The 16,405-nt window shown below is 42.8% G+C and overlaps 1 long non-coding RNA gene across 1 annotated transcript; it reads right to left on the bottom strand.

The window, feature by feature from the left end:
• Positions 1 to 3,551: 3,551 nt before the first annotated feature.
• LOC148781323 (uncharacterized) lies at positions 3,552 to 9,208 on the bottom strand. The gene is made up of 2 exons (XR_016059402.1): positions 6,293 to 9,208; positions 3,552 to 4,719 (listed from the first exon to the last, which is right to left on the bottom strand). It is a non-coding gene; the product is annotated as an uncharacterized LOC148781323 (long non-coding RNA).
• Positions 9,209 to 16,405: the final 7,197 nt, after the last annotated feature.

Below are 16,405 nucleotides of genomic sequence, written 5' to 3'. Positions count from 1 at the left end.
CCACAACATCTTTTATTGTTTCAATAGGGGTAGTTTGGTAAAACTGCGAGAAATCATCATTATCCCATCGTCTTTTTAGCGGGAATCAACTCATAAGGTACCCATGCATCACATTTTCCCCAAACGATCTCCCTTTCATCTTCTCAAACCCTTTCTCTCATTACCATATCTAGGAAACCATCTTCCCTTTTGGTATTCCAGGAGTCCCTTTCAGTGTTCTAGTAAAACTGTCTGACATAGCCCCCTTAGTCACCTTCTCTTGCCTATGTGAAAAGAAATCTTTGCAACTTCTCCCAGGCTGCTTTAGCAGGAGTTCAAGATAAGTAGGTACCCCATTTGCTGCAAGTGAAGCTTGCAGTCTTGAGCGCTTCGAGTTTTGGAAACTCCCGCATTCTTTCTTCAATCGGGTTGAATGCTTCAATCGGGTTATGACCTTTGCAAAGACATTGGTCGGGTTGGGATATTGAGTCAAGGGATCAAACCCTTTGGTCTATCACAGGCTTTGACTGTCAGTTGAAAATCACAGTTTTATTGGATCTAAGGATCGAACCTTAAACTTAAGCCTTGTAAGCATTAGTTGTAGGTTAGAGCCATGGACATATAGGTATTGAGTTAAAGGATCGAATTTTTGACCAGAGGCATGAAGGCATTGGTCGTAGGTTGGGAACCATAGACCTGAAAAACCTTTGACCTGAGCCATGAAAGAATTGGTCGTAGGTTGGGAACCATAGACCTGTAGCCATTAAGTCTAAGGGCCGAACCTTTGACCTAAGCCACGAAGGCATTGGTCGTAGGTTGGGAACCATATACCTGTAATCATCGAGTCTAATGATCGAACCTTTGGCCAGCGCCACGAAGGCAATGGTCGTAGGTTGGGAACCATAGACCTATAATCATCGAGTCTAATGATCGAACCCTTGACTTAAGCCACAAAGACATCGGTCGTAGGTTGCGAACCATAGACCTGTAATCATCGAGTCTAAGAATTGAATCTTTGACCTAAGCCATGAAGGCATCAATCGTAGGTTGGGAACCATAGACCCGTAATCATTGAGTCTAAGGATCGAACTTTTGACCTGAGCCACAAAGGCATTGGTTGTAGGTTGGAAACAATAGACCTGTAATCATTGAGTCTAAGGATTAAACCTTTGACCTGAGCCAGAAGGCATTGGTCATAGGTTGGGAACCCCAAACTTATGATTTTGATTTCCAAGAGCATCCTTTTAACACTGGATTTCTTTCTTAGGCGTCATGAGGTCCAAGGCCTTCCCAAACAGTGGGGAAAACTAGAGAGGTAAGTGTACAGGTGTTGATTCCCTCTCCATGAAAAGAGCGACAAATACACGACAGAGCTTCAGTGGCTCGTCTCTACCAACTTCTTAGTCGACTATGTAGAATGCGGAGAAATCACCCATCGTGGTTCATGCCAAAAACCTCTGCTCTTCACTTTGCTTATAAAAATGTAGCCAGTTTAGGGTCCTTCCCTATTCTACGCCACTCGATTTATGACAAGAAAGCTACATGGCACGAAGAGGGATTTCGATGCAAAGGGGAGACTAGTTTCATTCGGAGCTACGACAGCTAGACACAAGAAGTATGTGTCCGCTACAGAGAGACGCTCATGTTATACGTCATTTTTGAAGTACTTGTATCCCCGGGGCAAATAATGAGAGAGCAGGTAGTAACCAGGTCTCGCCGGTGCTCAAGACACCGTTTGACCACTGTAGCAATAAGCCTAAAATTAGGCGACCTCTAAAGAAATATCAAAATGGCCTCAAATTGCATGAGAGGATATTTTTGGATATCTTAAGGACACCCACAAAGTTTCGTCGCGTTCTGATAAATTTTGATATGATCAGGATAAAACTCGGTTTTCAAATCCAGTTCTTATCATGCTGAAAATGGACTCTATAACTATAGCCCTATTTTTTGTGTCTCAAAATAGTATCAAACCACCGCCATTGGATCCATAACGTCGAAAAAACCCCAGGTACCAAATTTCAGCTTAATCAGAGCCTCTGGACCATTCTGGGCCTAACTTACCATAAAAAGGTACGTTTTACACTATTGCCATGCAACCTCGGTGAACCAGTTTCCATTTACGAAAACTATGTTTTCTCATTTCGGGATGATTTTCAAATGCTCAAAACTCGCTTGTTTTGAGTCAAATTAAGCTCAAATTCGGACACAAGCTAACTCTCGACGACTCACTCGTTTTGACATATGACACACATCTTGGTGTGACACGAAACGAGAGAATTTCTAGAGAGAAGATGAGCTCGAAACATGAAATTCATATTTTATAAAGAAGAACATCCAATTCTTTGAGAGGCCAAAGCTCAAGATCCCGATGTCGGATGATCACAAATATGAGTCTGTTGCAACCATGCTTCGAAGAGCTACAGTTTGATACAATTTTTATGTATAATCAAAGGCCAGATGGTACAACTTTTGAGGTCGAAAATGACATACTTTTTCGGTCACCGGAAGCCCATTTTTTGGCGACGTCCCAAAATTGGAACGTACTCAAATGGAGACCAAAATGAAATTTATTGCAAAACGATCGTGATAGTATTCTCTTCAATTTGTGATCAAATGAAGGCTTGGAATGTCATAGATCGAGATGGATTGGTGGTCAAAGAATCACAAGTTTATGAAACTTGGCCTGATTTGGGCTCTTTCGAAAAAATCCATTTCAAGACTATCAAAACGTGCGCAATAGTTCAAATATCGATTCTACTACGAATGATCGCCTGAATTACCATCGTAAGTATCCAAAAAGGCTCCTGAGGCCCAACAATGGCAAGAAGCCCCTTATAGAGGGATGGTTTTGTCATTTGTTGAAAAGTGCCTAGGGGTATTTTGGTCATTTGGTCCAAAAAAGAAATTAATATTTTAATTCATAAAATATGTATTTTATTTACAATTTTGGTAGTCTTTGAGCATTCCACCCTTGTTTTGTGGTTTCTCTATATAAGGAACTCAAGTCATTTGTAATAACATTGTTGGAGACTCTCTTGAACATTTTGGAGTAAATTTTTGAATTCTTGAAGTTCTTGCTTATTCTTTGGCTTTGCTTTCAAGTTTAATATCCAAGATGGGAGGAGAGAGAAAAATTTCCTTGAGAGAAAATACCCCTAGAACCCTACATAACCCAGAACCCCAACGTTCCAACACCTTTAGGATTCCGAACTCCTAATCCCATACTTCCGAGAACTCCTAGCTTCTATACACCCTAGAACCCCTAGCTTCTAATCCTACTCCATACACCCTACACCCCACCTTGGTTTACCTACACCCAAACCTACATTATACACCATAATACATCATATACCCTAGCCTATTCTATATATCTTAATTAGCTCATCCTATACACCCTAGTCCCTATACACCATACCTCAAGTCAACCCACCTAGACTTTAAACCTTAACCTAGACCCACAAAGACCAAGACCTCTCTCTCTCATATGTATGCAAAGGGACCGATGAAAGTGCACCTAGGCTCAAGACCATTCTAGGTCCACTCTCTCTTCTTTCTCTCTGTCTCTCTCATCTTATTTCTTCTCTCTCCCTTCCACTCTCTTGTTTATTTCTCATCTTGCACCTCTCATCCGCCCCTCTCATCTTGCACCTCTCATCCTCCCCTTTTACTGGTTGAGCTAGGGCATACTGACGCCCTTGAGCAAGCTTGCAAGCTACAAAGAAGCAACCAGGGCGAATAACATTACCCCTTGACCTTGGGAGTGCAAATTTGCACAATAAAAGAATGAGGTAGGCAGCCAAGTATACATGATCTTTTTCAGATCTCCTAGGAGGGATCGCAGGGTCCTTGGTCTCTTCCTCTTCTTCTACCCCTTGTTCATCATCATCCCAGACAACACTGGAATTGGATTCCCCTTTAACCTGACGGTTCCCATGAAAGAAGCCCCTCCTACATTAAAATGCACTACTTTGGATTTGGTCTTGGTCTCTGAATGTAGAAGTTGATAAATTTCAAACAATTCACGAAGACGTGGAGGTAGAAATTGATAAATTTCAAACAATTCACGAAGACCTGGTGGAGGGGGTTCATCGTTAATGGGTTGATTCCCAAAAATTACTTCATTATTGTGGATAAATTCTTCGTACATGGCCCCTAGCATGGGTAACCCACTATTAAAGTATATGTCAGGAAGGGTGATTTGTCCTTCACCATGATCGAGGTGCCAGCTGTTAGCCTTGTGACACCAGGTTTCTAGTAAAGCCCTGATGGTGTTTGAGCACATGTCATAGTAATCAGCTGAACACTGGCATGCTGTAGCTAAGGAACACACTTCTAAATCCTTAGCATGCAAGTGGAGGATGTCAAACGTCCATGTGCTATATCCTCACATGTACTGGTACTCCCCCTCAAAGCGGAGTCCACCAAATGCCCAATGAAGACCCTTATTCTTCAACATTCTCTTTCCTAAAGTAGGGAGATCCTCGCTCGAATCAAAATTCCTATGAAGAGCATGGTACATGGGTACACTATCTCCCTAAATTACAGGCTCACCATTTGTATCTTCATAAAGATAAAACCAAGTGTCTTCACTGATGTAGGTGATACTTAAGGACCACTACAGCTTTTGAGTGGTCTCAAGAACACCAAGAGGTGTAGACCTTGTAAAAGAAACACCTATGTATGCATCAGTGCCCAATTCTCCAAGGTGTAGTAAATGGTTTACTGCAAGAATATTGACTGCAAAAGAAGCATACAAGAGAAAGAAGTGAGTTATTGACCAAGATGGCAGTTCGGAATGACATGAGTTTTTAAGAGAGAAGAAAAGAAAGCATCAAGAATTTTGCAAAATTTAGGCAGCATCTCACCTATATGCAGAGGTTTGACAAGGAAGGTGTTTGGCTAGTCCAAAGCACCCGAAACAAATCACAAGTTCGTGGGTCAAATGCCCATCACAAAAAGTGACCATGAAGAGCTCCCTTTTCTATCAAAGTACCCAAGAATGCTAAAAACAAATGCATAAATATGCATGAAAAATGCTTGGAAATGCATGACTATGCTCTAAAATGCATAACTATGCATGGAAGTGCTCAAAAGATGCATTATGATGCATCACTATGCTCAACTATGCTTAACTACATCAGAGGATGCATGAAAATGCATAACAGTGGTCAGAAGTGGTCAATGAAATCTAGAGATGCATAATTATGCAATGGAGGAGTTGAAAATGTTAGATTTTGATGCAAAATTGCACTTGAAATACAAGTGGTTCATGAATAGTTTACACAAGATGATTCGGATGCTACGGCACGCATAAAAGCATAGGAGAATGTGAGAAAAGTTACATGAGAATATGCTTTAAGACGGTCATAGTGTTCGCAAGAACATTAGTGACATTCAAAATGCTTGCGAACGCATGTTTTGGGGAATACTCGAGATATTTTGTTAGAAGTGATCGATGAAGTGCATTCACAGTGCTTAGTAACTTTCACAATATTTAAGAGGATATCCATGATGCGCAACGGTGCTAAGAAAATTTGTGGTATCTAGGTGTGCCCGAAGTGCTCAAAGAAGACATCCATATAATTCAAAAGCACGGTTCATGACCGCCTAAGCAATGAATGAGAAGGTTCAATGTGTTCATAAGTGCTTAAAGCAATTCTTGAGTGCATGATGCTTGAGCATTGTGGTGATGCTCAAGGGCATTCATGAAGCTCAAATATATTCACTAGACTACAAAAGAATGATCATGATGAACATAGTCTGTGAAATTCATGACGCTCAAAAGAAAATGTGTGATAATCAGCCACTATTCATATGGTACAAGGTGACATTCGTGACGGCTGAGTGTGTAGGTGATGCTCAAGAACATTCGTGAGGCTCAAGAATGCTCATGAAGGTTCAAAAAAATAATCATGAAGCTTCCAAATGCTCATGGTTCGTGATGAGACGAACTTGTTTTGTGATGGTCATGGTATTGATTCATAATAAGCATAACCGAGGGGTTCATGGTGCTCAACAAAGTTCTTGTAATACTCAAAGAGTTGGTTACATTGGTGAATAGCGATAAGCATGACCGAGAGGTCCGTGATGCCTAAGATGTGTCCGTGATGCACGAGATTGATGCAAGATGCATTTGGAGAGCTTGAAATGATATATGAAGATGCAAGATGCACTAGACATGATCAAGGAATGCTCAAAAGATAATCAAGTCATTAAGGTTACACTAGAAAAAAGCATTCAAGCATAACATCAAACATGTGGTGTGCAAAAGGAGAAATAAGAAGAGATGGAAGAAGAAGTAGGAAGCTACCTTGGGGGTTAGAGGAACTAGCCATGGTTCCAAGAAGGTTCCTTATGCAAGATTACTTTTTCACTCTAAAGGGGGAGGTTCACCTTTCTCTCTCTAGAAGTGCAAACGAGATGAGGATGGTATGGGTAAAAAAGCACCTCACCCTCTCTTTTTAAGGCTCAGGCCGACTCCCCCTCTCTCACAAAAAAATTCTCGGACCCGGGCGTGGGTCCGTCTCTGCTCTTCCTCTACTTTCTCATCGTCTCTCTCTCCTTCATTGAAAGCTCATGGACCCACGCCTAGAGCGGCTCCGTCACTCTCATCTTATCTTCTTCTCGTCTTTCTCTCACCATGCACTTAAACACGTAGACCCAAACCAAAGGGCAGGTCCATTACACCCTCTCATTTCTTTTCATTTGCTCAAGATCCCTTTCTCATCTCTCGCTCTCAACCAACCTACACGAGCTCATGATTTAACCATGAGCTCAGCATACACTTGTGCACACTGACACAAGTGATAAAAGGGGTTATACCCTTTGTTTCACTTACACAAACTAACCCTCCCCTAGTGGGTAACCCTGTTTAAGCTATGTGAAGCCCAAAACCTTGAGCTCAATAGCCCCCTTTTCAAACCCTTTTGGGTAACCCCGTTTAAGCTATGTGAAGCCCAAAACCTTGAGCTCAATAACCCCCTTTTCAAACCCTTTTGGTTCAAACCATGACTTGGTTAACCCAATAAGACCTTGGGTTCAGTCCAATAAATTTTGATGGATCTATGCCACCCATCCAAGACCCACTTTTAAAACAACTGTCAAAGCCATCAGCTTCAGATATTCTAAAAATGTTGCACTTCGCCTAGGTCATCATTGTTAAGGATGTTTCTATCCTTAATGTACTTGATTCCCAACGGGGACACATCCTTAAAGTGCATCATCGCCAATGGAGATACATGGGGCATTTTTGCTAGGATATTATCAAACGCTACCAAAAACTTCAACCTATCATTGGGTTGATGCATGACTCCCTCTGTAAACCCTGATGACTCACAAAAACCATGTGAGTCCCAATCACCCCATCAACTTAACCTATTATTCCTGAAAATCAGAAATTACCCTTCCCATTGAAATTCCATTCAGACCTTATCATTAATCATCCTAAAAACACCTGTTCATATGGGCTTTTCACCTCAGAACTCCATTATCCCCATGGAGCTATACCAAAACATATCCCACCTACTTGAACCTTCATGAAACCCCATGAGCAATACCATGCTCGAAGAGTCACAGGAATCCCTGATGGTTCATCACCCCTAGTGGATCACTATTTCCAGTAGACCATCACCCCAGTGGTCTCTCACTCCATTGGTCTAGGATCCTCAATGATAGGTCATTATCCTCAGTGGTCCATCGCCTCAATGGTCTCACTCCATCGGTCTCATCATCCCCGGTGACTAACCCTAATGGTGCAGGATACACTATGACCAGTCTCTAGAACAAGTTGCACCTTCATTATCCAAGGGAGCATTTCAACCCCAGGGGAGGTAACCATTTCTTTACCTTGAGAACATATGTTATCCCCAAGGAGTTTTTCATACATTAGTTATCTACTGGTCCACCTAAAACCCCCATACCCAGCAAGCAAGTGTGAATCATTCATCACCTTGCAGAAACCCAAAACATTTCCAGTAGTGTTCACCTTTCTAATAAAAGCATCACTCTTGGTATCTATTGCCTTAGTGAGCCTTGTGCAGTTATAACCCATTTATCTTATGCATCATCAAAGATGAGATTTTTCTCTTAAAAAGAAAGAAGCCAAGCATGATGAGCATCCAATGAGGATCATCACGAGTAAACGTGAGAGCTTCAAGTGGACATAGCCATGAATCTATGGGTCAGATTGCTAAAAATAAAAATTGGGATGGTGAATACCCGAAAGGGCACCACGAGTAAAGGATCATCGTGAGTAAAAGTCAGAGCTTCAGGCGGACATAGCCACGAAGCTATGGGTAAGATTGCCAAGAATAAAATTGGTCATGGTGAAAACCCGAAAGGGCACCATGAGTAAAAATGAAAGATGGGCATGGCCATGAAGCCATGAGTAAAAGTGTGCCATGAGTAACAATGAAAATAAAAAGGTGGACGTGACCCCGAAGTCGAGGGAGCCTCAATAAAAGTAAGAAGAAGTTGGTGAAAACCGTTATACGACGCCACTTCTATCCAGTTCATGTGAAAACCCGAAAGGGCGCTTGGACTAATAAAAAGGTTGATGCAACATTCGGCCAAGGTGGCTTCAACGAATTACAGCAAAACGTTTGATGGTTTAGGAATCCATACCTCTCACGGGTACCTTACCGTCAGAACTAAAAAGCGCTTAAGAAAATCCAGCAACTCAATTCAGCATTGCTGAAAGGCCCATAAAGATCAGAAGAATTATCAAGATGACAAATCAGGATAGCCATTTGTTGAAGAGATTCTCCAATTCAAGACGTCAACCAAAACCAGGAAGAGCACGTTAACAATTCGAGATAGAAATTCTTATAAGGCAATTGATTGCCTAGCCTGGATCAATGCCCTGGTTCCGAGGGTAACCGTCTTACTAAAGCTCCCATTGCTAATAGGTTTAGACTTTCAGAACGGCCACCAAAGAGCCCTTGACTAAGCCCGGTATATTGGGTGTAAGCCCCCAAAGAGATCGTCTTACTAAGGCTCCCATTGCTGATAGATTTAGACTTTCAGGATGGCCACCAAAAAGCCCTTGACTAAGCCTGGTATATTGGGTGTAAGCCCCCAAAGAGACACCCCCTGTGCCATCAGTCCAAATCCTGGTGAAGCAGTTCATACGCCCTATTAAGGGGGCCTTCCTTGGTTGTCTATCTAAAAGCAACATTGGCAGACCAAAGGTTCAATGTAAAAAGGGAAGGAAGCCCTTAACAGGCCCCCCACCACTAGCCTTTCAAAAGAAAAACGCAAGGGTTCAGTGTAAAAGGGGAAGGAAGCCCTTAAGTAAGGGCCCCCACCACAAGCCCTTCAAAGAAAAATCTAACAGATTGGGAAGAAAGTCTCCAAGAAAGGCCCCCGACTGTCAGACACATCTGGATTATGATAATATTAGGAAGGAAGCCCTTAAACAAGACCCCTAGTTGTTGGAACAAAAAATATCACTGGATTGGGATCAAGCCCCAAAGGCACCCACCAGTTGACCCTTTAAGAAGTATTGTTGAGTTGGGAAAGTAAGCCCTTTCACAAGGCACTAAATCAGCATGCTCCCCCAAAAACAGATTCTAGCCGTATTGGGTTATCAAGCCCTTAAAAGGCCCCCAATCGTTAGAATTCACTTTGGTCATCCCTCAAGGACGAAGCTTGGCATGGTCTCCCCTTCAAGGATCATGTTGATGCTGATGATCGAGAAGAAAAAGATTGTCGAGAGATAATAAAAGCGACTTAGTAAGAATTCGGGAGATGAGCTTTAGCGAGGTTTTGTTCTGAATATTACACTTCTCACTTCTCTCGAAGAGTAGCATTCAGCAGGGCAAGTTGTTATATGTCATTTTTTACATACTTGTATCCCTGAGGCGAATAAAGAGAGAGCTGGTAGCAACTTGGTCCCGCCGATGCCCAAAACGCTGCCAGACCACGTGAATGCTTTAGCAATAAGCCTAAAATTGGGTGACCTTTGAAGAAGTATCAGAATGACCTCAAATTGAATGAGATGGTAGTTTTGGATACCCTAAGGATACCAACAAAGTTTCAACATGTTCTGACAAGTTTTTATATGATCAGGACGAAACTTGGTTTCCAAAACAAGTTCCTATCATGCTGAAAATGGACTCCATAACTATAGCCCTATTTTTTGGGTCTCAAAACAGTATCTAACCACCGTCATTGGATTCAGAATGTCAAAAAACGCCCATGTACCAAATTTTGGCTTAATCGAACTCTCATGGACCAATCTGGGCCTAACTTACCATAAAAGGTAGGTTTTACACTATTGCGATGCAATCTCGATAAACCAGTTTCCATTTACGGAAACTGTGTTTTCTCATTTTGGGATGATTTCAATGTTCAAAACTCGCTCATTTTGAGTCAAATTAAGCTTAAATTCGAACACAAGTTAGATCTCGACAACCCGCTCGTTTTGACATACGGTACGCGTCATGGCATGGCCCTAAAAAAGAGAATTTCTAGAGAGAAGATGGGCGTGAAACATGAAATTCAAATTTTATAAAGAACATCTAATTCTTTCAGATGTCAAAGCTCAAGATCGCGATGTCGAATCATCGCAAATATGAGTCTGTTACGACCATGCTTCGAAGAGCTATAGTTTGATACAATTTTATGTATGATCGAAGGCCAGATGATACAACTTTTGAGGTTGAAAATGACATACTTTTTCCTGTCACCGGAAGCCCATTTTTTGGCGACTTCCCAAAATTGCAACGTACTCAAATGGAGACCAAAATGAATGAAATTTATTGCAAAACGATCGTGATAATATCCTCTTCAATTTGTGATCAAAATGAAGGCTTGGAACGTCATAGATCATGCTGGATTGGTGGTCGAAGAATCACAAGTTTATGGAACTTGGCCCGATTTTGGGTTCTTTCTAAAAAATCCATTTCAAGACTATCAAAGGGTATCAAAACGTGCGCAATAGTTCAAACTTTGATTCTACGATGAATGATCGCCTGAATTACCATCGTAAGTGTCCAAAAAGGCTCCTAAGGCCCAACAATGGCAAGAAGCCCCTTACAGAGGGATGATTTTGTCATTTGTTGAAAAGTGCCTAGAGGTATTTTGATCATTTGGTCCTAAAACGAAATTAATATTTTAATTTATAAAACGGGTATTTTTTTTACAATTTTGGTAGTCTTTGAGCATTCCTTGTTTTGTGGTTTCTCTATATAAGGAACTCAAGTCATTTGTAATAACATTGTTGGAGACTCTCTTGAACATTTTGGAGTAAATTCTTGAAGTTCTAGCTTGTTCTTTGGCTTTGCTTTCAAGTTCAAGATCCAAGATGGGAGGAGAAAGAAACATTTCCTAGAGAGAGAAAATCCCCCTATAACCCTACACTTCCTGGAACCCCAAAGTTCCAACTCCTTTAGGATTCCCAACTCCCAATCCCATACTCCCTAGAACTCCTAGCTTCTATACACCCTATAACCCTTAGCTTCCAATCCTACTCCATACACCCTACACCCCACCTTGGTTTACCTACACCCTAACTTACACTATACACCATAGTACATCATATACCCTGCTCTATTCTATACACCCTGCTCTATTCTATACACCCTACTCTATTCTATACACCTTAGGATGCTTATGCCTTAGGTCATTCTATACACCCTAGTCCCTATACACCATACCTCAACCCAACCCATCTAAGCCATCCACCTAGACTTTAAACCTTAACCTAGACCCACAAAGACCAAGACCTCTCTCTCTCTCTCTCATGTGTATACAAAGGGACCGATGAAGGTGCACCTAGGCTAAGGCCCATTCTAGGTCCACTGTCTCTCCTCTCTCTTCTCTCTATCTTCTTTTTTCTTCTCTCTTTTGTTTTTCTCTTCTCTCCCTTCCTTTTCTCTTTTTCTCTTTCTTTCTTCTCTCTCCTCTCTCTCTCTCTCTCAGACCCAGGGCAGGTTCAAGCACCCCCTCTCTTTCTTTCTTTCTCTCTCTCTCTCTTCACTTTCTCTCTCTCTCTCTCTCTCTCTCTCTCTCTCTCTCTCTCTCTCTCGTCTAAAGCCACGAACCCACACCTAGGGGGGGCCGGCTTTCCTCCCCTTCTTTTCTCTCATCTCACTCTCTCCCTCTCATCTCAAGTGACGGACCCGCGCCTTAGGCGGGTCCGCTCAACTCTTTCTCCCTTTCACTCTCTTGCTTATTTCTCATCCACCCCTCTCATCTTGCACCTCTCATCTGCCCCTCTCACCCATCATCCTCTGATCCGCCCCTCTCCCCTATACGCCCTATCCGCCCTACTCACTTCATATCCCTATACGCCCCATCCGCCCTACTCACTCCGTACCCCTATATGCCCCATTCGCCCTACTCACTCCATACCCTATACGCCCCATCATCCCTACTCACTTTATAACCTCATACTACTCGCCCTATCCATCCTATCCGCCTTATTCACCCTACTTGCCCTATCCACCCCGCTTGCCCTATCCGCCCTATACCCCCTATCCACCCTATATGTCCTATCCACCCTCTCTTTCCCTATACACTCTATCCCCCCCCTTGTGAGCCTAGACCCATACCTCAAGTAGGTCCCTTGACTTCACCCTTCTTTCACTCTCTTCCCTCTTTAAACCATATTTTAAACTCCTCATTCACTTTACTTTGCTTTTCATTTCATCATTATCTTCATTTCTCCATTTGCTCTTTGCTTCTTTCACTCTCAAGCATTCGATTCGAGGTCGTCCTGAGATGGTGCTCTAGGTTTTTAACTCTCGGATTGCTACTCTAACCATCAACTCGTACAATGAAGTCGGGTCAAAAGAGACACTATTCTCTTACACTCGAGTCGGGGTCTTCTTGAGTTAACTTTCTTTAGAATTCTAACCCTCCCACTACTCTAACCACCGAGTCACACAGTACTCAAGTCGTGAGGGGCTTTCATATCTCTCTTTCCCTCTTTCTCTCTTACTTTCTTCTCTCCCTTGATCACATTTACGGGGTCTTTGGTTTAGTGACATAGTTATAGGTTTAGTTTTGTAACTCCACTTTCCAAACCCTTCGGGTACCAAGGCTTTAAGCCTGGTGCTTTTTCTTGTCTCTGGCAATACCTCTTAGGAGAGGTTACGTCGGGAGACTGGCCAATTTTCTTTGGGTCATCCCTTCATTTCTGTTTACTTTGTCTTCTTTATCTTCTTCTTCTTCTCACTTCTAAACTAAATTCTGATCTAGTTCTTAATTCTTATTCCCTTCTTTTTCCTCTCTCTTGCTTATTTCACGCCACTCTGCCCCCAAAATTAGTCATTAACCCATAAAACACATAAAAGAGAAGTACATTATATTTGGATTTCATTGGCAGTTTTCAAGTGAGATTTGAGGTGAACTGTTGAGTTTAGAGAGGGGGGCCGAATTCAAACCGTGCTGCTGGACAGCCAAAGGGCATTCATTAACTCAAATCACAGTGAGGTAGGTGCTCGAGCCCATCTCTTCATCGCTTTTGAAATCCTCTCATAGTTGGACATACCTTTCCGTGCGTGGCACACGAGCAGCACACACACTTGTAAGGTCAAGGCGGTTGTTTGAAAGGGGGTCAATCGAACTCGAGTCCCCGAGGGAACCCTAGCAAGGTAGATCCAGGCCTGACCAGCTCCTTGCAACAGGGCTCCTAGGCGCTTGTGAATCCGCCTATCCTTATGATAGGTGTGGGAATGTAGTTAACATATATGGAAACTTGATGTTTAGAGACCAACTCTAACTTTTTTGATCGAAGGGAAGTAGGGATGTCCTTTTAGATCTCCATTTTATTGTTGGTTTTTCTCTTTTAGGAGACCGCTATGAGAAGTTTACTCCAGAGAACACGATCATTTTTGGAGGTAAAAGCTATTGGAGTCTCCGAAGATCAAAGTGCTTGTAGGGGATTTTTAAAGAGTTTGCGAAGCTGGCTGCTGTCAGCAAACACATAAATCAAAACGTTTACTTCCAAGTCTGGATTAACCACTTTTTTTACATGCGGAAGGTCGTAGATGAACCGACCAACCCTATCCAGAATGCAAGTGACGAACCTTCTGCTTCACTGGCTGATGTGCCTCTGCGCTCCGTAAAGCTAGACAATACCATCTATTTAGTAGCCTATTTGGCTTTATTCCTTTCCCACTTTGTTCTTCTAGGGTCGAGGGGATATGTAATTAGGCATGAATACCTTTATGTGGCATGTAATATGGTTGAAGGCCACAAATACGTCCTTGCTCAACTCATTTTGTGCAGCATTTATCACGAGTTACGAGAAAGGACCAATCCGCAGAAGACATTGGGGAACATGTGCACTCCTTTCCCCATGCATTATATGTACAGCTGGCTAGGGGCTTATTTCCCAGGCACGTACAAGTCTCCAAGCAGGAGGCTAGGGGCTTACTTCCTAGGCACCTACAAGTCTCCAAGTGGGAGGAATGTCGATGTTTTTTGTATTTTTGCTCCGCCTTATGGGTCGTCAGGCGGTATTTCATTCAGATAATGATTTACGAAAGTTGTTCTGAGACGAGTACTTCTCTTTAGAGAAATCATTCCCGATAGGGGGTCCTAAAGATCATTTTTATGCAAACAAACAGCCATACCGAGCCGGCCTAGATCCTGCCATAGAGAGGGGGATGATGTACCTGCTAAGTGTTCGAGCAGCCCTTCTTCCCTTAAGGATCGGGGTTCAAAGGTATATCGAGCTGTATAATCCCCACCGATTTTCTAGGCAACACAGGATAGATCAGGTTTGCCATGTGGTTTATGAGTTCACCAGGTGGCCCAATTGGCTCGGTTCTTGTATTAAGATCGTGTGGGATTCTTGCACATGTTTAGGTTTGGGTCGACAAGTCATCATCCCCCATTATAGCAAAGAGGTGTATAAGACTTACACCTACTGCCTTTGGAATGATAATCATCAAAGGGGTTTTCATAAAACCCTTTTAACTAAACTGCCATCGATGAGAGAAGATGGAACATCTCGCACTCATTACAAGTCGAAGATTACCAATGTGGATGTAAAGTGGGCCACAAGGACTCGCTTTCCCGATAACTGGAATATTGTCAATATAGAACGTCCAGTAGGTCCTTTGGTTCAGGAGGATGTTTTGATAGAAACCAATTTGCCTTTTTATCATTACTTGAGAAATTACTAGGGAATGATCCATGGGTCTCAAACGGACATGCAGACCCTTTTATTCAAGATCTCAACGCATATGTTGAAGCTGAGGCAGCTCATCGAGCTTCTGCTCTCGTCGAAAATTCCAAAGGCAAGAGGGAAGCCATGAATCCTTCCGCTACAAGAGGAAGATTGGCGCACGATCTTTTAAGCAAAAAGAAAATGCAAGAGAGGAGCTCTTCTCCTACACAAGATGAATATGTGCATAAGCCCTTAGCTAAGAGGAAGAGTCCCTCCCCTCAAGGGGATCAAATGGGGAAAAGACCCAACTGTTTGAAAGTTGAAGAAGAAGGTTGCTCCTTCTATAAAAGAGGAGTCGATAGAAGACCGTCCAGCTATGAAGGAAAGGAAGACGCAGACAGAGATGGTACCCTCGACTATAACTTCATTGGAGGAATCAACTACGGCGGGCAATGATGTGGTTGTAGGTTGCGCAATAAATGATTGATGCGAGGAAAGGATTGAGGTTCCTCTTTCCCCGCCCACAGAAGCGATGCAAACTTTGGAAAGCACCACGGATTTAAAGAAGAAGAATAAAGGTTGAAAGGATGGAGCTCCTATCCTGCCATTAATCGCCACAAGATCATCTAAGAGGCGTGTAGATTTGCGTCCTCAAGATGAATCTTTTGAGTCGTCGAAGGCTCATTCTTCGAAAACTGAGCTGCTTTCTGTTCAGGATTCCAAAGCGGTTGCGCCCACTTCAGGCCTTCGACTGAAGAAAATGGGATCTCAAAAGAAAAATAGAGTGTTGATTAAAGTAGACACACCTTCCCCTCCTTCTCCTGTTCTTGCTAACTTAGAGGTTGAAGCGCCCGGTGAGGAGTCTTTCGCCTTAGAGGAGCACGTGGAGGCAACATCTGCCTTGGACCACGAGGAGGGAATGACAGATGCTTTGAGGGGTATCCCCATCTCCCCAATGCGAGATGAGAGTTTGTCTTCTTCGACCCCTCCTCTTGCGAGTATTCCCGCAGCAGTTGAAGAAGTAGATCCTAAGTAAGACGAGGTTCGGAACGCTCGCATATTTGGTGACAAGCTGGCTTCAGAGATATTAAACGTTCCGCTGACGGGGTCCTCGTTCGAGCCATTCCTTATTCATGCGGAAGTGAGTGCGAACATTATTGCAACGCCACAAATTTTACTCTAGAGGCCTCTCTTTCGTCCACCTCCACCTTCGAGAGTCGAGGGTCGGACAGAGTCTGTTGATACGAACAAATCTCCCCTTCCAAGTATTGACTTAGCAATAATAGTTTTTATATCCCCTTG

The sequence above is a fragment of the Amborella trichopoda genome, chromosome 7 (assembly GCF_054954075.1).
Source record: "Amborella trichopoda isolate Santa Cruz 75 chromosome 7, AtrichopodaSantaCruz75HAP2 v2.0, whole genome shotgun sequence".
NCBI lineage: Eukaryota > Viridiplantae > Streptophyta > Magnoliopsida > Amborellales > Amborellaceae > Amborella > Amborella trichopoda.
The sequence above is the reverse complement of the archived record's forward strand: the minus strand, read 5'-3'. Positions and strand labels throughout refer to the sequence as shown.